Source organism: Sceloporus undulatus, chromosome 6, assembly GCF_019175285.1.
Source record: "Sceloporus undulatus isolate JIND9_A2432 ecotype Alabama chromosome 6, SceUnd_v1.1, whole genome shotgun sequence".
Lineage (NCBI taxonomy): Eukaryota > Metazoa > Chordata > Lepidosauria > Squamata > Phrynosomatidae > Sceloporus > Sceloporus undulatus.
The window spans coordinates 85,211,210-85,235,614 of NC_056527.1; the positions used below are offsets into that span (position 1 = coordinate 85,211,210).

Consider the following 24,405-nt stretch of genomic DNA (forward strand, 5'->3'; position numbering starts at 1 on the left):
ATGACAACATTGAACATGGGTGACTTACTGTGGTTCTGTTTCCCCAGATACCCTCTGGTCCGAGTTTCCAGCCAAGTGGCATTTCATAAGCATGGACTGAGAAAACTGTCCCAAGGACTCCACAATTAGTGAAAGCAATTAGTATTGGGGCTCTCTCTTGAAATCATGGTTATATGCCCCGCAGTGTGGGAAGTGCTAAGAGTGCCTCTGAACATGTGCATCACTTCTCTCCCTGTGCCAGTGAGTAACCACATCCCTATACATGTAAGATTAAAGCAGATGTGGGAACTGCCAGAGGATGGAGATCCTGGAAGGGTGCTCCCCATTTTTAACCTTTCTAGCCCCTAATGCCACTATCTCCCAGGATTCTAGTTGACTGCAAAAAAAGCCTCCTAAATTGCACACCATGGTAAAATTACCCCCCCTCCTAGGAGTGGTGAACATTTTCAGGGGGAAATGGGGCTGCAAGGGGCCTCAAAATAATAGCTGCATGCAGTCCATGGGCCACACTTTCCCCACCCCTGGATCGAGGAGTGTTTCTTCTTAGACAAAGACAGATGAGGTAGACTGTTTTCTTTCCATGTAAGTCTAGTGGTCTTGTTTGTTTCTGCTGGTGAGTGTCGTCTGAGTGTGACCTTAGGCACGGTCTTCAGGGGACAGCATAAGATGACTTCCCTTCCATCTCTCTCTCTATCCCAGGTCTAATGTCAAGAGCATTCCAGAGTTTTTGGCAAGCTGTGATCGCTACAGTTACAAATGAGCACCAGTTGGCACCTGTTCTGCCTTGTAACCAAGTCTAAGAACGGTCTGGGTTTTCTTGCAGGCGTTTTATGTCCAAGACTTCCCAGCAGGGAGGGAGGGATGGGGGGATCCTGACCATTAATTTTTAAGTTAGCAATATTAGAACTTGCATAGAAAGAATCCTACTCAGCAAGACCATAAAATCAGGAAATCTGGACTGGATCTTTGCAATTTGAGTGACAAGTCTTCCTGCCTGACTCTCCTTTGCTAGAACGGAGTGGAACAATCAGCAAGTCAAGGGGTGGAAACTGTCACGTTTGGCAACATTCACGGTAAGGTGACTGGTGTATTATACAAAAAATACTGAAGGATGTCCTATTTTCAGGTTTGGGTTGACTCAAGGATGTCTGGTTTTGACAATCCCTCCAAACTAGTCTACAAGCTAGCAATCTCCTTTTAATTTCCTTTTTCTGTTTGTTCCCCCCCCCTTCAAATTGAAGTCTCTGAAACTTTGCCAGAAAAGAGCACTGATGTAAAAACATAATTTAAAATGATTTGAACAAGAACTTGAAAATGTTACTCTTTGCTCTTTATGATGCTGACTGGGGAGGATTCTGAAAGTTTTCATTTTAAAAGTACAAGCTGTGTGCTGGACTTATACATTACTAGGACTTGCAGGATGTTAGACCCATTGAACCAAAACTGTAACCATGTTCTTCTGGTGTTGTGTACTGAGGTGAACTAAGATGTCCTCATGTGTTTTGAGCAGCCTTTGGCATGTAGCAGAAACCTCTTAAAACCAGTTCTCCTAGATCAGGCCAGGGTTCTATCTAACGTACTGTCTTGTTTCCAAAAGTGGCTAGTGAGCTCCTCCTAGTTTGGGCATCGGAACAAGCAATCTGGGCTAGGGAATGCTGTTGTAAAGTAGATTAATAATTCATTGACCAATGAAACCAAGAGATAGTGCTTGTCAATGGTTGCTCTTCTCTCTGGAGAGAAATGACTAATATGATGGTCTGTCCTGTCAAGCATCTTTATAAATTACTTAGGTGATGGAACAGAAAGTGTGCTTATCACATTTGCATATGACACCAACTTAGATGAGGGGTAGCAAACACTGCAGGATCAGGATTCAAAATGAGCTTGACAGATTTGAGAACTTGGCAAAAACTAACAAAATGAATTTCACCTGGGGTAAATGTAAGGTGCTGCATCTAGGCAGGAAGAATGGCATGCACAAATGTAGAGTGAATGACACCTGGCTTGAAAGAAGTGTGTTGTGAAAAGGATCTGGGGTTTTAGTAGTCCACTGGTTAAACATGAATTATATTGCAACAGCCAAAAAAAAACAAAAACAAAAAAACAACAGAATATAATTCTAGGCGGCCTCAATAGGAGTAAAGTATCCAGGTTAAGGGAAGTAATAGTCCCACTCTATTCTGCTTTGGTCAGAGCTCGCCTGGAATACTGCACCCAGTTCTGGGAACACAGTTTAAGAACGATGGTGGAATGTGTCCAGAGAAGGACAGCCAAGGTAGTCAAAGATCTGAAAACCAAGCATTATGAAAGATTTAGATGTTTAACTTGGAGAAGAGAATACTGAGAGGTGACATGATAGCCACATTTAAATATCTGAAGGGATGTCATGCTGCAAATGAGTAAGCTTGTTTTCTGCTGCCATAGAGACTAATACAAAGATCTATTTGTACTGATTTGAATCAGTGAATTCAAATGACAAGAAAAGAGATTTCACCTAAAGGATGAACTTCTTCACTGTAAAGACAGTTTGACATTGGAACAGACTGCCTCAGAAGGTGATGGACTCCCCTTTCCTGAAGGCCCTTAAACAGAAGTTTAATAGGTGTCTTTTAGGAGCGATTTAGGTGTATATTCCTGCATAGCAGGGGATTGAATTAGATGACTTGTGTCACCCATTCTAAGATTCTATGATTCTAATAACAGCTCTTGCCACTGATTGCACTCAGCAGATATACTGTCCTTGAGCATGAAGGTTCTATTTAACACCCATGTCTTAATAACTGTGAAGGTGTCCATTGCCCATGGATTTGTCTAATCATTTAAACAAATAAAAAAAGCTGTTCAAGCTGATGGCCATGGTTACATCTTGTGGTAGCAAATTCTGTATGCTGGTTAAGCATACTGGGAAGAAGTGTCTTCTGATCCAGCCTGAATCAGTTTCCCTAGATGACTAGCACGGTTGGTTTTATTTGCTTGCTATGTTTATATCCCTCTTTTCTTCAAATATGTTCAAAGGTTTTGAGTGAATAGTTCTCTTTTTCCTCATTATAAAAAGCCTGTATGAATGAGTAACTGGCCTAAGCTTGCCCAGTGAGTGCATTTCATGGTTTTGTAGGGACCACTTTGAATCTAATTCAGGAGAAAAGTGGAATATAAATAAAATAACGAAATAAAATAAATAGGGACTATGATATATAATGCCTCAATTCCACTTCACTATCCTGATCACTACACCACACTGCCTCTATTGGAATTATAAAGAGAACCTCCGCATCAACAAAATCTTCCCCTCCCCTTTCATAACTGAATAGACGTCATTGATGCTCCCATGCCATAGTCAATGGCCATGGTCATTCAGCTTAATAAACCAGGTGTCGGTAGGAAGTGACTTTGTCTGGGAAGTCAATTCTGGTTACAGTGGAAGTGACTAAAACCAAACAGGTTTGCTCTGGAGTCTGATTATCACAAGTGTGGGCACTGCATGGCTTTCCAGATGTTGGTAAACTGCCCCTCCCAGCACTCATAGCCAGCACAGCAAATGATGAGGCATGCCAGGAGCTGCAATTCTGTAATATCCAGAGGGCTGCCAAGTGCCCACTCCTGGTTTACTGTGTTGTCTGATCACAGGTGCTTTTCCTTTCCTGGCTTGCTTCTCTCCCAACAAACCAAACACTAGTTTAGCTGGATCCCTGATTTGTTGTGTCGTCTGAATCTCTCCTTGTCTCCTCCTTTTACTATTTTTTTTCTTACGTATTCCAACCTGTTCATTTGCACTGTGCTGTTGCAGCTTTGACTTTTGTGGACTATTGATTATTCATGGATTTGATTAATAGGCCCTCTCTAGAAATCTCTAGGTTCTCAAAAGATATTCTCTCTGGTTAAAAAAAATAGTGTTTGGGGTTTTTGTTTTTTGCCGTTTTTCCACTTTCACAGGGATCCAGCATCCTTAACCCCAGCAAATGTGAGGCCCACTGTTGTTTAAATTAAAAGTGTAAAAGAGGACCTTAATTTATTTATATAAAAAAGAGTGAATGGGCAATGTTTAGAGTCCTAAAAATCTGCAAAGCTTTAAAATTCAAGTGTTTATGTTGCACTCAATCCTACGTCTTCACGTGTTGCAGTTGGAAGGGCAACGCTAAAATATTTGTGGGCAATGGACTCCCTGGCCCTAGGGGAAATGCCTGGCAGAGAATGCACAATAATGAAACTGCCCGTGTAAGGGTTAATGTTATGCAGATCTGTTTCTCTCCCTCTCAGATCATCTCTCTCTCTCCCTTTCTCTCTAATACCAATTATTTATCAAAATGTTTGAGGAGCACCACAGGAGCCTCTCATCCAATGTTTCCTGAAATCCTCCAAGGCAGGAGATTGTACAATTTCCCTAAAAAATTTAACTCTAGAGGCAAGAGGTTATAGAACAGGTTAGAGAAATTTTCCTAGTGTTCATCTTCGATCTAACTCTTGACCTTATTCTCTCACGGTGAATTCCTTTCCTACTTTAAATCCACATGGAGAACTAGCTTCTACTTTAATGCTGTCTTTAAAGACTTGGCAATAATAGGTTGGTTTTGCAACGCTTCCTCAGAACAGATCATGTTCAGGTCATTGAGGGAAGTGCCTTCTTCTCTTGGGCAAGAAACAAGCAAAACTTCTAAAAGAAAACTGATAGAGAATATTACAGTATTTGCTAGTATTTGCCATTTTTTTGGCTCTGCCTTGCCCCAACACACATACAATTGCCTTTTGGTTCCCCTGACCCCCTGCCTGCTTCTAAATTCTGGAGAGTCGCTGTCAGCTTTTACCTGAGTAATACCTTAGCTCTGCATATTGCCTGGTTAATTCCACTTGCCTAGCATACATGTTCCTTCTCCCCAAAACTATCTGGAGCAGGCAGTCATACTTAAAAGGCACAGATATACTTATGTGTTGCACTCACTGAGGATTTAAACCCTGTGCATATATTTATTTACTGGATTTATTATATTAGCTGAAATGTTATCACATATCCTCCAACATTTCACAGATGAAAACCAGGACACGTGGCCAAGCAACATCAGAATGTGATCAAGATGGCAAATGTTATTAACAGGCAAGAAAAGATAAGTTGGGAGACTCTGTAGCAGCTTGCTTTTCCATAAGACTACTGGAAGGGCAAAGCTCCACCTGTTTCTCTCCTCTCCCCCCTACTGAGTCAATTGAGTGTGAATTACTTTTCCACTGTGAAATCAGTTTGCAGCAACTGGAGTAAGACAGGATGAGGGGGTGGGTGAGAGAAAGAGAGAAACTAGGACATTTTAAAAGCCACTAAAAAAGTGGGATGACAGAGGATATGTTATTAATCTTCCACTCGCACTTCCAAAGTATCAGGTTCTACTTCTTTCAGGCCACATTTGCTCTTTTTGTGAAAAACTCAGCCTTGAAGACCTGTCTGGCTGCCATTGGTTTACTTGCTCTGAAAGCATAAAGAAGCTTAAAAAACACAAGAGTCAACATATATAGTCCTCCAGATGTTATTGGGTTGCAAATTCCATCAAACCTAGACAGCAGACCCAGTGGTGGAGGATACTAGGAGCTGCAGACCAACAGCATCTGATTCAGGGGCATCTTTTTAGACCCTCAAAACAAATTTAGGCCTTAGGAACTGGAGCCCTTAATCTATGTTGGGACGCCTCGTCCTTCTGCATCTTACTGGTACTACACTGGTTCTACACTGTCTTAAATAATAACTACTCATCTGGCTGCCTGTGTCTGTAATCTTACCCCAGTAGAGAAATCCAGATCCCTCTACTGTGCTCCTCCAGGTGAGGAGAAGAATCTCAGGGTAAAAGCACTGTCTTGGAAAGTGTGTGTGTGTGTGTTTATGAGCTTTCCTCATTTGTTTGACTTGTTGTTTTGAATCTGAATTACCTACTCTGTGCAACTGTGTTTGGTGCTTAATGGCATCACTAGGGGCTGGCCCTTCTTACATCATACTTGTGATATCACAAGGAGTCATTCTCAGGTTTTGGCACTGAAATCTTGGGCTGTAGTAGTTCAGAACAGGCAATGCTAGTGCAGATAGCTAAGTTTCTGGCAGGTATTCCCTCACTCTGTCCCCAATCTCTCTTTTAATCCCAAATCCATAGATACTATAAATGTAGGCAGAGAAATTTGGTTGGGCGGAAGGATGGACTTATTTTCAAAGCTAGGTTGAACAGTCTAGGAAACTTTTAAGAAGTCTTGATTCATTTTTATTTATTGAATCAATTTTATTTTTAAAATAATATTTGAAAAGCAGATACATCTCATTATTACTGTCAAACCTTGTAAGCCTTTCAGCAAAGTGAATGCTATTATTCATGTTACGTATATCTCTTATTCAGAAATGGGGGGGGGATCCAGTTTGCTCACTCAGAGATACCTTAACATTTTGCTCTCCCATCCTGATATATAACATAATAATTGTTATATTATGTATCCCAGCAACTTTTAAATTGGGAATCTGTCTTATGTAACGATATTTTCACTGGGTAGCCATCCACTTCATGCAAGGAAGCTTGGACATCAAGAAAACATCTCAGTAATCATGTAGATTTGTGGTCCTTTAGATATCCGGATCCTACATTATTGTAGGGCTTTGAAGGTTAAAATGACAACATATAGTTATAGTCAAAAAGGACCAATTATAAGTGAGTGCTTAAGAACTAGCATGACATACATCAACTGCCTCCCTTAAATTTGTTAGAGTTAGCAACCTTTGTATGTTCACACTCACTCATTGCTAGTTGGAATTGTGGTGATTTTCTGTTTGTCTACACCTCCTCTCTTCCTGCATCACTCTTATCTACAGTTTTCTACCCTCCATTAAACCATTTATTTCATTTTGCCCAAGTAAAGCTATTTTTGTAAGTAAAATTACTTTTATTTTATGTTGTACAAAGAAGATGAAATTTACTTCCTTTCTCTGGAGTTTATCACTCAGGAGGAATTTCTCTTAATTTCGAATGAAAAGAAAGTGGGGCCAGAATGCATTCACATGAATTCACTAGTTCAGCGAATTTACGTGAATTCAAATTGCATTCGAAATGATTTCCCATTGCCTGAAAATAGCTTGCCATTGCCGGATTGTGTATGATCACCTCTCACGCAGTAACGTGAAACCCCATGATTGCGTCTGGACTGACTTCCCATTGCCCAAAATTGCGTGTGGTAGTCTATCATGCAATAATGTGAAACTCCATGATTGCATTTGGATTGCAATTGGATTATACTTCCAATTTCCCTTGTCTGATAAACTCCCCTGCTAGACCCTTATGGGTGTGGGCATGGAACTAGTTGCTGTTCAGCTTCTGCCTTGCAAATTTGAAGCTACACCATTATCTCACACATTTCCCAACAAATTAAATGAGAAAAAAATGTTAAGTGGTCATCTTACTGAAAGCACCTTACTGAAGAATCCCAGATGATCTCATTCAGCAGTTTCATGTAGATTTTGAACAGCATAGTGATGGAAGACAAATTAGAGCACTGTGAAATTACGTATCTCAGCAAAGAGAAATGATCATTATAAGCCTAAACTTCACCAGAAGGAGATCTGCCTGTGATAAATGAATCTAAATGAAAGCTATGACCCTGATACTGCTGTCTTCCTACCTAGAAGAGAACAACCAAGCCAGAGTGTGACCAACATTCTTTGTTAGATTGATAATACAATGGAATAGCCATAAAATGGCTGTGAAGGTCATGGATTGTACTACCCTGGTAGCAAGACAACATAGCCTCTATTAGGAGGTAGAAATCTCCCAGAACCACCAGAATAAGTGTTATCAGCACCAACTTTGAAAATAACTTTATTGGTTCCAGGAGAAACTGTTAACTCCGTTTTGTCCTTCTTTCTCAAAACAGAGACAATTATTCAGTCAAAACGGGAACCTGGAAAAGGAGATGCAATCACTGTAGACTTCCACAGCCTCATAACCACAGTGGGCTGTTTACTCTGTGTTAGTGCTGCCTTGAAATTCTTGGTGGTCACAGCTGAGAAGAACTCATATTTTGTTAGATAATCTGCTCAGATTGACTCCCATCCTCTAAATTAGATCATGAATAGTAGATATTTTGTTGTCAGTCAACATGGCATTAAGCAACAGAACCAGAAGGCCAAGTGATATGTCATCAGGACTGCTATCACACAGCTCAGTTTGCCCTTGCATCTCATCCAAAAAAAACCCAGCAGGGACCCTATCAATCTACATAGTGATATCCCTATGATTCCAGTTTAATTGCCATGGCTGCATCCAGTGGAATCCTGGGGCCTGTATTTTGTTGAGGCACTAGAGCTCCCAGGAGGAGAATTCTAAATGCCCCTCTCTAAACCAAAAATCCCAGGATTCCATAAAATGTTGTCATGGCAGTTAATGTAGAATCATAGTGCTATTTGTGTAGTATGTAGATTCCTGTAGCAGGTTTTTGATATTTTTAAATTCACTTTTTTCCTTCAACAACACATCAGATTTACTGTATAAGCAGATCTATATACTGTATACATATGTCACCATCATAAATTAAAATAAAAAGATGGGTATGGAGGCGAATGGAGATTGGCTTCTTGGTTTGTACATACACCAAGCAATCTGTAAAATCAGGTTGATCTTGGGTTTATACTAGTGAAGTAACTGCCATGGCTGTTGCTGAAACATTGTGATGGTCAGCACCCTTAAATGCTGATGAACAAATAAGCCAAACCTTGTCATTCAAAGTTAAACAACCTGTCCTCTGGCCTAAACAGACTCCCAGTAGCATTAGCAAGTGAGGAATGTGTGTTCTGTCCTGCAGCTTTTGCAGTGACTCTAATTTACTTGCTTAGCACATGACGGGTTGAGAGCCTGAGGTAAATCCGTCGCACAGCAGGGGTGGCAGAGGAGAACGCCAAGCCTTGTGTGGTAGCTGTAACTTAGACTTTATTGAGTGGGATGACACATTTGTCCTGAAGCTGCATTTATCTCCAACCTACACAAGCCGGGCATATTCCCTTCTGGAAAGGGATGATGCCTGAAAGTGTATAAAATCTGAGAAGTGAAAGGGAATCTTAATTTTCCAAAGCTGTCTGTAACATTTGATCCTGCATGTTGTTGCCTTTTTAATACCAATGGTAATGGAAAATGGCTTCACCCAAGATAGAACTAAGATACATTGGTGGGGAGAACTGGACTGCCCTAGGATTCATGGCTGGTCTGCATTTGGACCTCAATTTTCAAGACGGTTCAGCACTTTTCATTGTCACAGCTTATCCCTTTTATAGCAATGTTAAGCAAAACACTGTACTTTACATGAACGTTAAAAAAAATCTGGCATATTTATTTATTACCTTTATATCCTGTGTTTCAACCAATGAGCTAAAGAGGGGATGGATATATTTCCACTTAACTGTCACAACAATGCTGTGAGATAGTTGAGTCTCAGATAGACTGACTGATCCAAGGATACTCAGTTTGTATGACTCGGTGGGGACTTGAATCTGGAGCAAACTGGGTTTCGCTGCTACTATTATTGGTATCAAATTCTAAAACAGACTGGAACCAAGAATTTTGCTGGGTTTGAGGCAAAGCCAGGAGGCAAGGGAGGAAAAAAATCAGTTAATTCTAATGCTACGGTTGCAGCAAACTGGATTCAGGAAGCTTAAATCATTGCCACCTTCCCTGATTTGGCAGGTGGTTATTCCAAGAGTAGAAATGTCAACTAGGAATGGTCTGGAGACAAGTAGGCTTAAAGTCATAAAAGAAGAACTGAATAGCCTTCCCCAATAACTAGTTGTCCAGAGTGAGGGAAGATAACAGGTTTGGGGCTTTTTATATTCCTCAGTAGAATCTGATTGACACTTCAGATTTGTCAAGCCAGGATGGGTGAAAAATTTGGGATGGATGGTAGATTTTCTTGTAGTCAGGTGTCCGACTGGCACAGATCTGATCCACAAGTTTCTGATTTGAGCCATGTATCAACTGGTAGATCTTGAGGCATTTCTCCTCTCTTTATACCTTCTATGCATTGCCCAGATCTTGGTGCAGGATAAATTTGCCAACCAGTAGCACTCTATTCTTCAGGCAATCAATAGTGGGATCTAGGAAAACCAATGATCTCCAAATCTTGCCAGACTGGGATGGCTTCTAACTATGCCTCTGATTGGTTGCAGTGGTGATTAACTTTCTAAACCAAAAGGACCCAATGCTCTGAGTTGGTTTGTATGCTGTGTCACTCCAAAACCTTTTGGTCCCAGGAGGGCACCCATAAATTAATATGTCTTAGGGGAATTTTAATAGCTCATATAAAAATACACTTTGGCTGGAGCAGTGTTCAGCTTGGGATCTTCCCCTTCATATATTGGTTCTAAATCAAACAGAACTCCAGAGGCAATTCCAGATAGGTTTTGTAGTTTATTAACAAAGTAATCAATACACACACAGAGACACATGCACTCACAGAAGAACTAATGAAACAAATGTGGGAGAAGGTGAAAAGTGGAGGCCTTTCTAATAGTAATACTGTACCGATCCTGAAGCATAGATCTAAGGGGTGTCCAGAATGGAGATGGCTCAATAGCCACTGGCGCAAATGGAGGTGCTGCCTTATTGAGGAATCTAGTAGAAGTTGAACAGAGATTCTGTCCTGAGTCAGACTAGACCACATTGCTAGTGGTATATACTCAAATTCATGTCCTGGGGTAGCCATTTCAGAATGAATGGATTATCTTATTGCTAAATGGTTTTCCCAAGGGAGAAGAATGATCAGGAGATCAAGGAAATGTTCAGACAATTCACGTGAATAACTCAGACAGGAAAACTCCTATTACCTTAGAAGAGTCCTTTATCTGTCTGTGTACAGCCACCCTCTTCGGACAATCAGCACAAATATCTCAGACAAAGCAAAACCTTTATTACTGGAGAAGAGGCATTCTTCTGTGTATGCATAACAACATTCTTTGGCCAGAATCTCATCATTGCCCTCCATAGACAAAGGGAGTGTGCTGGTATCTTTGTGTGATCTCATTGTGGTGGGTGCTCTTGCTTCCTCCCATGCTGCAACAATTGCATTTCCAAATATAGTATGGCGAAGTCTCCGCAGTAGGGTTGCCTTTCAGGCTACCCACCTCAGTGTCCCTGTTAATGTTAAATTGATATCACAGTTGAGAGGGGTGATTGGGTACCTGACCTTGTGGTAACAGCTATATGTCTCCTTTCTGCTGGGTCTGTCCATAACTGGTTGTGATCAAGCTTGCAGGGTCTGTGTTGCCTCTTTGCCCTTGTGTACAATATTCTAGTTAGCAGTGTCTTTTGCTGCCAAGCACCGGCGTAAGAAAGAGGCATTTCCAGATTTGAATGTGTGGCATTTGACCTGCCCATCATGTGGCTGTCTATGCTGATCTGAATAGTACTGCACGGTGCTGGGCATTGTACAAGATAAAGCTGCTTGAATTATACCCTCCATCTGGAAGCAGCCCAACTATAAGTGTGGGAGCTCCAGAGCAACAAATCACTTTGACCCAGAGGTATGATGGAATCTGCATCTGTGGAAATCATTAAGAGTGCTTTGACAAGTATTTGGTTGGGTTGGTTTTCAGTAGGACTGGATTGTTGTGGCAGGGGAGTAACTGGAGAGCATAATATTGCTACTTCTAGTGGCACATCTGAGGTATGGGTGACCATATGTAGATGGGATACTGCCCAGTCCTTTGACAAAGAGTAGTTGCAGTTAAGATTCATGCCTCACTGGTTATATTCTCTAAACTTGGCCGGCTCGTGGTCCCAAACTCTAGTTTGCCACTTCTACCATGTGAGTGAGAGGCTGCTTAAAGAAAGCCTCTGAATTAAGGCCACACACCTTCAGCATGTACATCTGCACTGCAGAAATAATCCAGGCTGACACCACTTTAACTGCTATGATTTAATACTGTGGAATTCTGGGAATTGTAGTTTTGTGAGAAATTTAGCCTTCTTTGTCAGAGAGCTCTGGTGCCACAACTAACTACTGTATAATTCCAGCCTAACAAACTGTAATCGTCAGCCTGGATTATTTCTGCAGTGTGGACACAGTTTTAATTCACTGAATCCATGGGGCAAAGGAAAAGTACTAATGAGAAGTGGGAAAGTGTTGCTAGGTTTGTTCATGCTCTGTGTGACTGTGACAAGTGCTTTGGGTGACACATGTCTTCGCAATATGAAGCATGTATAATCCTAGCAACTGAGCCTTTACCCTTCCACTCAGTGTATCTTAGAGGAGCTGGATCTGATCTTTCCATTTGGTCATTGTTTGCTCTGGAAAAGGTTGTCTGCATTTCATCTCTTGTTTTCATGGTGACCACATGATATCACTTGTGGTCTTCTTTTCAGGGAATAATGATACTGCAGCCCAATATCTGGAGGCAGCCAATAAGGGAATTTGAGAGAAACACTACTCTCCATTGTGTACACCAATGTTTTCTATCTCATAAGGAGAGTTAAGGAGCCCTTGTAACATATGATATCCTGCAGAATCCTAACCATTATCTGTGCACTCCCTACAATAGACATATTCAGTGTGGTTGCAGTGGGTTTAATCAACATGCAAGGAGGGGATATGCACTAACTTCACTCTGTCCATCTCCAGGTCTGTCTTCCTCCTGTGCATGAAGGATGATGGGTCTGAAGTGAAGAGCCTCTGCTACCCATTGAAGCTTTCCATTTGAGTTGCAACCATGATGCAATAAGCCTCTTTAGAGTGGTTGTGCTCTTTATTTCAGACTTGTTGCCCTCCACTTGTAGGAGGATGTGACATACAGAGTTGGTGTCCATTCTGTCATGGGTTTTTCCTATCCCAGCCCCCAGAATGATGAGAAGGGGGCTGGAAAGAAACAGCAGACAGAAGAAAACAATTTGGCAGTTAAACAGATAGTGTGATTTCTGGCCAGCTAGGAGAAAGAGAGTACAAGGGAGTGTGATGGAGTTCAAGGAGAAGTTAAGCATGATAATATTGTAACACAGTGAACTGAGTGTAGGGAGACACCTAGTATTGTTTTTCTTTAAAGGGAAGGAAGTCTTGAAAATAAATATTTTACTGATTAGTGTTTAACTGCCAGGTGAGCTTTTATTAAGGCTACATCTACAGTGCAGAATTAATGCAGTTTGACATTGCTTTAACTGCCATGGCTCAGTACTATGGAATTCTGGGATTTGTAGTTTTGTGAGATGTTTAGCTTTCTCTGTCAGAGGACTACGTGCCACAACAAACTACAAATCCCAAGCATGGAGCCATGACAGTTAAAGTGATGTCAAACTGCATTACCTCTGCAGTGTGGCAACAGTCTAAGTCTCAGCCATAACCATTAGAGACCCAAGGGAAATAGGAGGTTTAAACAGCAAAAATTGTGTAAAAATCATGCAATTGCAGTTAACATTTTCACATGACTTTGTGATTAAAGTGCAATTATCCTAGGAATAAACAGGCAATAAAGTCCAACAAATCATTTGCAGAGAAATCACGCGATTGTCATTGTTTAAACCCCCAATTTTTTCTTTGTGATAAAGTCCATTGTTAGTATCACCTTATTTCCTTTAAGAGAACTAGAGGTGGGTTGTAGGAACTGATAAGATGAGTGGCAAGAGCTCAAAAATAAGGACAGATAACCTGGGAATGGTTTCTTTCAGAGGATGATGGAACTGGAGATGAAGGGAATAAACATACACAAATAGGGCTAAGGTTTGAAGAATTAAAGAGATGGGAAGAGATGCCTGTTTTATTGCCGAATTTTCTTCTGATCAAAATAGGTTTTGCAGGCTGGGAAAAGAAATGCCAAACCTCTTTAAGTAGAGATGAGGATGAGTTGAGGGTACACATTACAAGGAGAAATCCTCTGTTATCCTACTTTCAATATCTGTAAAAAATAAATGTCTGACTATAGCCAGCTGCTACAATGTTTTTTGGTAGTGGGTTTTGCTCCCAACAAAATAGTTACATAGTGTGTTCATAGTGGAGACATGCACTGTGTAGAATCTGTGTAACACGTAATTCACTTTAGGCATCCAAGATTCCATGAGATGTGGTAATGACTATTGACTTGGGTGCATCTTAGAAAAGATTTGAGGAATTCATGGATCTATCCCTGGGAATTAGTGATGACCGTTATATGAAACCATAACATTCAGCACCAAAATATTTGTATATAACAAATGCTGGGATAGGCAAACAGGTGATAGGCATCACCATTGCACCCTGCATGTGAGGTATCTGGGATCTGGCTGATGAAAGAATTGAACTGCTAGTTGCTGTAGTTCTTGGTTCAAGCAATCTTTTTGGGAGAACTGCACCCTTCAATGATCAGAAAAGCATCAAAAGGCAAACCAAAGCCCCTGAGGAAAGTCTACAAATAGGCCTATACTTGAAAGCCAAACTAGATGAGACACTGGAGACCATTTTTTAATCTTTCTTATTTGACAGGGAATGGTCTCAAATCAATTCCAGTCTCCTCACCATCCAAAAACTGCTTTTAAAACTGCTTTTAAAAAGGAAGAAGGATGGATGGGGAGCAGCAAGAAAGAAAAAGGATGAGAGGAGATCCAAATTCAGAATCTTCAGTGTTCTACATCTTTTGCAGAAGGAGGTGACAATTGCTGAAAGTTTTCAGATACAAACACTGCAGTGGTGGGCATTTGGATGTCGATCCTTGACTATTTTGTCCTCAAATGTGAGAACAAATAATGACAGCAGTTATCTTCCTGCTGTGAAAGAAAATGGATATTCTTCTGCAGAATCCCCCTTTAATTGAATGCTCCAAAATATTGTAAAAGAATTTTTCTGCAGAGATATATGTTAGGTTTTTATGTACCCAAACTAGTTTTGGTCCAGAAAACAGGTGTCCTGTGCAGGAAGATCATTTTCTGCTCAGGAAACAGGGTCTCCCTCCCACCCACCCACCCAAAAACACCAGAGGTATCTTCAGTACGAGGATAAATAGCAATGGACAGCCCTATACGAATGTTCCTTGCCATTGATCTTGCTTTTTAAAATGCAGTTGCAGGAAATTTGGGGTCTTTAAGGTGCACACTATCTTTGCATGGAGTGAGTTTGAGACTGTATAAGCCTAATTCACAAGCACTCCTTATAGAATGGGCAGCCAGAAACTTGCCCCAGAATGCTTTGCTTTGTAATGGCATGTTCTGGCTAAAGCTGCTGGAAGATGCAATTCAACAGAAGCTTGAGGTCTGAACAATTGCCACTCCTGTCCTAAATCCAATTACTAATGCCAAGTAGAGTAAATTTACTGAATTAACGGAACTGATATGAGTGTTGACTTGCCATTTAGGATTGATTCAATTGGTCAACTCTAGTTGGGGCTAGCAAGTGGATGTTGGCTATTACCACCATAGATTTGAGCATATTTTTTCTTAATTCTGGCACCAGAAACTGGCAGGGCTGTATAGGTACAGGGGGCAAACTAAAGGCATTCCACCATAACACTTTTGCTTCTCCAAATGAAATTTTCCTCAGTCCCCAAATTTCCACAGAAACCCACTGGGTAACCTTGGGCAAGTTGCACTCTCACAGCCTTAAGAGGAAGGCAATGGCAACTCCCCTCTGAACAGAACTTACCAAGAAAACCCCTTAATAGGATCATCCTATGGTTACTATAAGTTGGAAACAACTTGAAGGCATACACAACAATAGCGACAACTAGACCTTTTATATTTGCTATGTTCACATTCCTTTGGTAATGGCCTATATTCCCTGCCCCTAAATTGTGTTTCAGAATACTCAATTGAAGTTTTAAGTTACTGCAGCACTAGAAATGTGGAAAGAAGGAAAACATCCCTGCGGGCAAAATTCTAATTGTGGGAGATTGTCCTCATTTTACACCACTCTCCCATAACTACACCCCCTAGCACCAGCAGAGTACCAACCACCCACACAGTTTGTGCAGAGTATCCATAAATATTGTTTGCAATCAAAGAAAGATTTCACTTTGCATCCCCTGTCTGACCCAAGGTAGAGGGGCCTCCTCAGTGCCACATTTGGACTCCATCCAAAATCTGGGAACTAGCACTCCTTTGCCCCATTAAAGCCTTTAATTATAAACTTGCTTTGATAAGAAAAGTGTGGTTCTCAGGATGATCTTTTTTGTGTGTGCTTAGAATGTCACAACATCGGCACAATAGCTTACTTTAGGGAGAGAGAAGCACTGATGGGATTTACCTTTGCTCTATCGCTCCCAGCAAATAAACATTATGGCCTTTCATTAAATGGTTAAGGAGTTGTCCAAAGTTCTGAAAATATAGCCTTCTGAGCCACTGAGAACTAGTCTCCATAATTCCCCCTTAAAAGTATACATTGGTGCCCCTGAGGGGACAGAATCTTCTTCTTATCCGCTTGGGCCTTGTCTATAAACCAGACCTGTTTCCAATTTATTTCTGCCTTTCTGACTTCTCACTAGCATTTTTCACTGTCATGCACCTGCTCCTCCACTTTTCCTTTAGAAAGAAAAAAGAAGCCACCACAGCAGCAGTGGAGTTTTATGGTATTATTAAGATTAAAACAGAAAAAAAAGACCCCAGGTTATGGACTGTATTATGAGAGCTATAAAACTGACCGTAGAGGATTATAAATGAAGTGCCGAGGCTTCTCTTCCTGACAGTTTGCTTACCGTTTTCAGATTTACTTTCAGCCAACGTGGTTAGTTGGTTGTAATTCCTACAATAAACCTGTTATTCTAGGAGCATGAGTTTTAGTGTGAAATGAGTAAGTTAGTTATAGCTGCTGCAGAAAAGAGAAGTGAATTCTCCACTATAATACAAAGGGGGACGGACACCTAATTGATCAAACAGCACAGCATGTATAGTAGAATGGTTTCTTTTCTTGTGACTGGCACATATTATTTATGTAGATTCTTCATTTCTAGAAAAGAGATGCTAGGGCTGGTTGGTTGCTTTCATACCTATTTCCCCACTTCACTCCTCCCTTCAAATATTAATGTGTGGGGACATAGAATGGAAAAGCTACTTTCTGGGTTACAATTTCCAGTTGGCAAGGGTGTCAGGCAAGGCTGGATTTTATGACCCTGTCTGTTTGGTGAATATATTATATAAAAAGCACAATTAGACTCAGAGGAAAGAAGCAGGAAAAGTGGTGGGAACATCATCAGCAATTTAAGATATGCAGATGACACCATACTACTAGCAGAAAATAACAGAGACTTGGGGTGACTGATGAGGAAAGTAAAGAAAGAAAGTGCAAAGTCAGGTTTACAGCTGAACAGTAAGAAAATAAAAATAATGCCCACAGATTATTTACGTAACTTTAAAGTAGACAATGAAGACATTCAAATAGTTAAATATTTTCTTTGCCTTGATCAGAATGAAGACTGTGGTTGAGAAATCAACAAAAGACTATGACATGTATGAACAGCTATGAAGGAACTGAACAAGATCCTACAATGTAAATATATACCATTGAAAACTAAACTTAGAATTGTCTATGTCTTCATATTTCCTATTTCTATGTATGGTTGTGAAAGCTGGACAGTGAAGAAAGCTGACAGGGAGAAAATCAACCATTTGAAATGTGTTGCTGGGGAAGAGTTCTGTGGCTACTGTGGACTGCTAAAAAGGCAAATAAATGGGTCCTAGAGCAAATCATTAGAAAAGGCAACCATGCTAGGAAAGGTAGAAGGCAATAGAAAGAGAGGAAGGCCAGATGTGAGATGGTTAGGCTCAGTCAGGGAGGTCACAGGCCTAAGCCTGCAGGACATGAGCAAAGCAGCTGAGGACAGGGGGTCTTGGAGATGTGCCATCCATAGGGTTGCCATGAGTTGAGGTTGACTCAAGGGCAGTTAACAGCAACAAAGAACAAATCCTGCACTCTCCCTAGAAGCCAAGGTGACTAAACTGAGTTGTTATTTGGACATATCATGAGAAGACCTGACTCATTAGAAATGACAATAATGTTTGAGTAAGGTAGAAGACAGTACTGTATGAAAAGAGGAAGACTGCATTCCAGATAGATAGACATAATCAAAGAAGCCAAGGCTCTGAGACTGCAAGACCTGAGCAGGGTTGCTGATGATAGGGCGAGTTGTAGGTCTCCCATTTATGCGATTACCATGATATAGTGGTTTGAGCAGTTGAGTGTTAGACTAGGGCCCTGGGAGACCAGGGTTCAATTGCCTATTGGGTTATGGAGACCCACTTGCTGACCTTGTGTGAGCCACACACTGTCATCCCTGGAAAACCTCATGATAGGTCCCCTTGGGTTGCCATAAGTTGGAAATGACTTGAAGGCACACAACAGAAGCCTAGTCGACTTAACGGCAGTTAACTACAATAACAGAGTCCCTAAACTGACTTTTCTAAATTTTGTGGGGACAGTTTCCAAAAGTTCCAAGCTTTGGGGGGGGAGTTCTAAAAATTGTAGCCCAGACAAACTATGTGGGGCCTGCTGCCCTAGGAACTATTACCCAAAAAGTACTCTTCTGTGCTTTTTTTTGGTTGTTCAGTGATGAAGAAAAGTCACTGTTTCAGTAATATTCCATTTATGCCAGGACTTTAGCTCTTGGGTCCTTTCACACTGCACAGTTATAGTGCTATGATTCCATGTTAACTATTGAGACTGCATTTTTATGGACTCTTGGGGTCTGTAGTTTGGAGGGCACTACTGCTCTGTGGCTGAGAATTCTAAATTCTGCTACCTAAATTGCAAATTCCAGGATTCAATAGGATGCTGCCAAGGCAGTTAGTGTTGCAACTGTGTTGTGTGAAAGGGCCTCTAGTAATGAACAGATAGTTCAGAAACAAGTTTAGTCAGAGTATAATACAAATGGTATCTACAACAAACTGCTGCAGCATTCAGTGTTCCACTTCAGTGTTCCACTTAACTGGATGCTCCCTCCTTCAGGATATTCCATTTCTGGAATTTGCTTTTTTCTACAACAGAGAATCAAATTTCCATGGCCAAGAGGGTCAAAGTAGAGATATGCTTAGCAGGATTTTAGAAGAGGCACTCCCTCTAGTGTGGATAATGTCTGTTTGTCATAGCATATAATTTTACTCAAATACATATCTTATGTTTAACATGCTTTTTTGTGATCGGTGGTTAGAAAGTAAATTTGGGCATAATGTGAAGAACTCATTGAATGAGAAAATCCCATTGTAGGAGAGAAAACAGCTTAATCAAAGGAAATGCACATTAAGTTTTAGCTTGATCCTGCTTTTATATTTTTATTTATTTATTGGAAGGGGGTTATTATGAAACTGTGGATGGCTGAATCCATGGATGCAGAATCCATGGATACAGAGGGCCAACTGTATTTGTCCTTGCCTGTGTGGACAAAATGATTGAGGATTTACATCCTTGTCTTCAAGCATGTGATTTACCTTCTGCCAAGGTGAGAAAATGTGATAGAAGCACAGAGGCACAATCCAATAATGCAGGGCTGGGTGGTAGGTGGCCCTAGGCCAGAAACAGCCCCATCCAACAGACTGTGGTTCATGACTCCCTGGACAGCCCTTTTTGTGGCCAAAAAAAAAAAAAAGAGTGATTTGCCTTTCCTGGAATCCTTCAAGTATGACAATTCACCTACATTGTTTTAATATTTTAAAATACCAGCTTTTCAAAATCAGAAGTGAAGCCCATTGAGGGTATTTTTGTCTGTACTTGTGGCCCCCAGCAGATCCCTAGGAACCAAAAATCGTTCCCTGCACCTTTTTGCAGTCCCCCACTCCTGCAATATTGGGTTGGTTGGACATGAAGGAATTCTGTTTCCATGAACTCATTCTGATCTTGAGGAAAGCCCATAAAAGCGCAGAATGAACGGATATAATAGGCTTGATATTATATTGCCTGTTAATGTGCTGGGATAAGCAATCAGTCTCTGTGCTGAGACCCATAAGGAGACTGTGCTTAACACTCCTTTTATCGTAGGAGTTGAGACAGGGCCCAGTTTGGAAGTAGGGGTGCTTGGTAGAGTATTAATGTAAAGTACTTTTTGGAGTTGATCCTGAGTGAGACATTTGACCTTCTTTTATTTCAAAGAGATTTAGACATCTGTCAAGGATCTCTTGCCATCCATCATCCACATTCAATGTCTGTTTGACACCACCTTCTTCTCCTCTCCTTCACTCACATTACTGCCTCTTAACAGCTGCTTGTGTATGATCTCTCTCTCTCTCTTTTATTTTTATTTTTCAAAGCCCAAGCCACTTCAGGTCTTGTCAGAACATAGAAATCTGTTTGCTTCTGCACCAGCTTTTATCACACTAGCCTTTATTCTGAGGACTTTATCACATCAGCCTGTTGTCCCACCACAATTGCACTAGTTTAAGAATGGAAGCATACTGGTTTGTCACCATTTCATATCACTCTATTCCCCATGATAGCACTTTGGCGATCCATGGTCACGCAATCTGTTTTCCACACTACCTCAGGAAAGTGTTGGTGGCCAGAATCACTCTCCACCCTCCCTGAAATACAGGACTGCTGTGTGCACATTCACATAGCAGCCCAATGCTTGAGGAGAAAGTGGGGGATCACACAATCCCATCTCCTGAAGCCAGATGCTGTGTGAATGTGCACACAGCTTCAGGAAGGGGTTGGTGGCTATGATAGCTGCAAGAAAGAGGGGGAAGAGGGGGGAGCAGAATCATGCTCACTCACACTTCGTGACTGCTTGAGAAGCAGAACTGCAGCGGATGGGCCCTATCACACGAAGGCAGTAATGGAATAGCAGCAAGATTGAGAGCCTATTGATGGGTTTTGCCTGTCAGTAAAAAGATGCACTACAGTAATGAAAGGGATGCAAGGCAGTAGCAGGTCAGACATGATGTCGTGTGATAAGCACCAGACATACACTTTTATCCTGTTCAAATTCTGCTTTTCTAGCCAGTGTGACAAAGTCCTAGGTGAAGGGGGGAGTACAGTAGCATACAGTTAGTTAACAATTAGCTGGCCATGCAGGCTCAGGATTCTGGGAATTGTACTCCAAAAGGTAACATTTCTGAGCCCTGAAAAATGAAAGTGAACTGCTATAACTACAGTGAGCCCCTACACATCTGTGATAGATTTTCTGGGTCAGAGAGTAGCTTCCAAGAAGTTGTGGGCAGTGGTGTCCTGGAGCCAGAGCACACAAGGAAACTGGTGTCATCTGCCATACCTTTTCTGGATCCCCCCTCCTAAACTTTAGTGCAGTCCTTATGATAATGGGTGAGGATGGAGCATGGTCATTCCCTAACCACAGTGCAAAACTGAGAGCTACCCCTGTTGTAGTGTGAAATATATTGAGATGGCTTAGTCATGAACATTTATTGAAGTCCCATTACCTTTACAAAAGGCCTGCTCCTATTGGAAAGGAAAACTGCTGCAATAGGCTTATTGATATGGATCTACACATCTGTCTGCATTTTAGGACTCTCTTCCTGGGACATGCTTAGGAGAGCTGGCATTATGTGCCAGCACTTCAGAAATTACCACTAATTTATTGTTCATTGGCAATTAAGACCTTTTTTAAAAAGTGACCTTGGAATGGCTTCATATGTTTAAATTCCATGTGGATACATCTGTGGTATGCAGGCAGTGAAAGGATTGGTCATGCTGTCTATCCATCTATCTGTTAATAATTATCATGCCTTTTTCTCAGTATGGGGCTTAATCTTCGATTACAGCATAGATCAAAACAAAATAAAGCCCAAAAACCATCACCATCATTTTTATAAAAAAGTTGAAATGACAATAAAAGAAACAATTACAGTATATTAGAAACAGCATTAATTAAAACAAAATAAAACCTCCCATTATAAGGCCCTTCTATAGCAACTAGTTAATATGCCAGGGCCTGTTTTAATAAAACAGGCCTTTTCCCTAGTTTGCACTTCACAAATTCCAGAGCTGGAACTGGTACTAAAAACAGATTTCAATAGTTTTAGATTAATCTGAAAACCAGTTTCATATTAAAAACCACACAAAGTTGCCCCCTGATTTGTTCTTTTACTATTCTAAAGAAGCAGGGGTGCCAATTTCTTTATCCTATAGGCCAAAACTATGAGAGTTACGGATTTCGTTTTGTGGTGAAAAATGGAAAGAAACAAAAGCCCAATGTCACTCCACACCACCTGATCTTCCATTGGAGATTGCAGCATGAATTATTGCTTTAAATAAGAAAAGAAAATGATGGTCATTAAGGTGAGAATTATTTGTGATTAACATTAGGTATAATATTGGGAGGCAGAGTTGAGGGCTATATGGATGGATCAATTATTGCAACCCAGAAATCCCTCAGTGTGCATCTGGCACAAAAGATAATCCACTTTGAAATAAGGAATACTGAATCTTTTGTTTTTTGAATGCCAGAATTGAGTGGAGTTCACAGTTTTCCACACATAAATACACTCAAAGTCACTCCTGATTCAGCATCTCCATATCCTCTATGTCCCGATTTGGCAAGGACAGTCCCAATTTATCCTCTGTCATCCCACTTTTACAGCTGCATCCACTTTCTGGCTTTATTCTCAGTTTACTTCAATTACTGCAGATTGAGTTTAAACTGCAAAAGTAGTTTGCAATTAATTAACTCAGCAAAGAGCAGAGAAGGGGTGGAATCTTTTCCTTCTCTGTTGAGTCAGGTAAAAGCAAACTGCTGCAACCTCCCCTAGCTCATGTGTTCTTCCTCAATAATTTTTGCCATCTTGATCACACTCTGATGTTGGTTGGCCACACGTCCCATTTTTATCTGTGAAATATTGGAGAGTATGTGGCCATGTTCAACTGTGTAATTTAGGGTGGATATAGGAAATAATTTTCTTATTGCTGAAGTTAGGAGCCAGACCTCCTTGCTAAGTTGTTGTAAAACACCCAGAGATCTAGCATCCAACCATAGCTGACCGTGTTCTGAGGCCTTATTTATACAATTAAAATACTCCTCATTCTGTTTGAATACAATGTGATTTTTCCACATAGGATTTGAGCCTTTTGTAGGAGGAAGCAAAAAACTTCTCAGACTCCATAGAAAAAGGAATTGCAGTTTTTAACCAGAGTATCTGCGAGCATCTGTGAGCATCTGCAAGAATGTACATTATCAAACGTGTGTGCTTTGCATGGATTTGCAGGGCTGCACATTTTCAGCAGAGGCAGGGCGAATAGATGCAAATATGTGCAAGAAAGTGAAGACAATTAAGCAATGGGAAGGTGTGAAAATCTGTAGTAACTTGCATAATACACTTACCATATATATGCGACTATAAGTTGACCTCATGTATAAGTTGTGGGCAAGTTTTGGGGCCCAAATTATGGATTTTTATATGACCCATAGATAAGTCGAGGGTAAAACCTAAGGGCTTGTAATAAGTCCCATTATATGGAGCAAAGAATGGCACAAAGGAAAACAATGTCAAAAAACTTACAAAATTCCAGCAGGCATGACTGTGCTCACCCCAAAGCCTGGATGGCTAAGATGGTAGAGGAAGGTCAGTGCTTCCAGGATAGGGTACACTCTTGCCTTTCACCAGGGATGATTCCTTTTTAAATAAGAGCTAAGGTACAGTACTTACATTGACCTGCAGATAAGTTGACTCAGGTTTTTTTGGGTCAATTTTTTGACTAAAATTTCTAGACTTATACATGAGTATATACAGTATGTGCAGACTAGCCTTGGGAAAGGGGAATGAAACATCCCAGAGAGTTGAAATAAACAACACTCTTCCTGAATTTGGACCATGGGCTGCCTTTGCTCTCTCTGTACCCCTGATGTGTAGCTTTGACCCATGCCCTGGGAAAGGGCTATTAAAATCACCCTCCTAAGACTAGTGAATAGGTCCATGCTGCAAACAAAATTGTTCATGTGAGTTGTGCCCCCTTTTCCTACAGAGTGTTATGTGAAATGGCTTGTAATGCAACTAATTCTATCATGGCTAATATCCCATTAATTGCCAAACCTAGACTTCTCTGAGTTAATACCAGTGACCTAGTTGGGCAGAAAAACAAATTGCTGAGTTGTGGTGCTTAATATACTAGGAGGGACAAAGAGGCACCGGAGAGATTAAGTGAATGAGATGAGAGCATCCACAGTGTAGGCTGTTTATTTAAAACTTTGTAACTGGAGCTCTGACGGTAGGCCAGGCTAATTTGAGTAGCCGAGTGTTCTTTTTTAGAGAGCGGTGGCCTTTTGGAAGCATTTTGTCCAGATAACTTTCCAATTTTAATTTCTGCCGATATTAAAAATAACCTTGTCACCTGCGGGAAAGAAGTTAATGAACGATATGCACCGGAAACTCAGTAGCACACCATAACACATCTGGTTCAGAGGTTATCTCAGCCCTTGGCGGGAGGAAAAAAAGAACTAAAATGTCTTGGACTTGGGAAGCTGCCAATAGACTTTAACCGAATCTCTTCAAAGTGGCTTTTATAATTATTTTTAAAATATTT

At 40.9% G+C, this 24,405-nt stretch overlaps 1 protein-coding gene across 4 annotated transcripts in view; it reads left to right on the top strand.

Moving 5' to 3' along the window:
• ZNF385C (zinc finger protein 385C) overlaps window positions 1–24,405 on the top strand; it is a 201,177-nt gene that overhangs the window by 46,411 nt on the left and 130,361 nt on the right. The window contains exon 1 of one of the 4 annotated variants that reach the window (XM_042476760.1): window positions 996–1,073. The exons of the other annotated variants lie outside the window; for them this stretch is intronic. The gene's annotated coding sequence lies outside the window, so the exon portion shown is untranslated. Of the gene's footprint in view, window positions 1–995; window positions 1,074–24,405 lie in introns of those variants that run through there. 4 annotated transcript variants of the gene reach the window in all.